The sequence below is a fragment of the Cynara cardunculus genome (genome assembly GCF_001531365.2).
Source record: "Cynara cardunculus var. scolymus isolate 2C chromosome LG 17, CcrdV1, whole genome shotgun sequence".
NCBI lineage: Eukaryota > Viridiplantae > Streptophyta > Magnoliopsida > Asterales > Asteraceae > Cynara > Cynara cardunculus.
Window position 1 is genome coordinate 1,367,367 of NC_037544.1, and position 1,701 is coordinate 1,369,067.

Consider the following 1,701-nt stretch of genomic DNA (forward strand, 5'->3'; position numbering starts at 1 on the left):
TGGAGATGCGGGGTATCGATCCCCGTACCTCTCGCATGCTAAGCGAGCGCTCTACCATCTGAGCTACATCCCCATGTTGCTACACTCTTTAAAAACATACAATTTATCATTAAATTGTTGAATAAATATAATTCTTTACAAAAAGATTCTTTATAATTAAATATTTAATGACAAAAAATATTTATTTAATTTCAACGTAATTTGTTTTTCATACAAACATAATAATGCATATCAACAATGATAACCGATGAAATCCAACATTGGTTCCATCCATTTGATACTTTTATTGGATATCCATCGATGGGATTGGATCCATACAGTATCTTAATTCAATTCAATTCTCTAATAATGATACAAATTAATTATCATTTTTAATATGTGCTAAAATCAACACAAGAGAAGTTAGAAATTCAAAGCCTCGTATAAAACAAATTCCGATTTAAACAATTTAAAAATAAATTAATTGGATGATAATTGGATAATGGTTGGATGGACAACTGGATGGTCATCGGATGTTGATCGGTTCGGTTTTAGTCAGGTTTAGACTCTTTCTCTCTCTCTCTCTCTCTCTCTCTCTCTCTATATATATATATATATATATAGGCACGTTCAAATGAAAACCGTGCATTTCTAAGAAACCGAGTAAACCAATTTCGACCAATAGAAAAATTCTATTTTTTTCTAATTAAAATTAACCAATAAGGGTATTTTAGTCATTTACAATATTTTCTATTAAATATGGAAGTTATTAATAAATCTTAATTAATGAAACATAATAAAAAAAATTATATAAATGGTAACATTTAAATATTTAATTATATTATAATATTAAAAATTTGAATTTCATATATTGTAATCTTTAAGAATTAGCAAACGGGTCTTGATGAAACAATTGAAGTATATAATGAAATCATCAAATCGTAGATGAAAATAAAGAATCCAAAAATGAAACAGTTTCATGAACGTGAAACTGGTTTATGTTGCAAATAAATTATGTGAACGAAACATTTTCATGGTGAACTCGTTGCATTGATTGTGTAGTTGATCCATTTAGTTGGTGAAGAGGAAAATGAAATCGGTGCATTTTGTATTTGATGCGTCATGAACTAAGTGCATGATGAAACGAGGAAATGATTTTAATCTGCTACAAAATCTTGAAGATTGTAACTTGCTCCAAAATCTTGAAGATTGTAAGGCTTAAAGGAATGAATCCATCAAATCAGTGGTGAAATAAGAAAATTACTGTACATGAAATAGGTTTCATGAAAGTGAAACTGATTCATGAAATTGAATGATGAAACGGGTACATGAAGAAACTGCTCCAGAATCTCGAAGATTGTAATATGCTTTAGAATCTTTAAGATTGCAAGGCTTAAAGAAATTAATGCATCAAACCATGAACGAAAGGAATAAAATAATTTTGCATGAAAAAGGATTCATGAAAGTAAATTAATCTTTGAAGAAAATAATTTTGCAAGAAAAAAGATTCATGAAAGATCGAGTAGGATGTTACCAAATATTAAATTTTGTTTCCCATTTATGCCCTTACTGTTGAAATAAAATAAAAAATTTTAATATATATTTTTATTTAATTTCCTAAAATAAAGTAAACTAATTTTGACCATTGATCAAGAAAATAGATGGATGAGATTGGTTTACACAGTTTACACAAATGAGACCGGTTTTTATTTGAACGCTCCT

General features: G+C 28.2%; 1 non-coding gene across 1 annotated transcript; it reads right to left on the reverse strand.

Annotated features, from left to right (window-relative positions):
• Nucleotides 1-73, reverse strand: TRNAA-AGC. The gene has a single exon. It is a non-coding gene; the product is annotated as a tRNA-Ala (tRNA).
• Nucleotides 74-1,701: the final 1,628 nt, after the last annotated feature.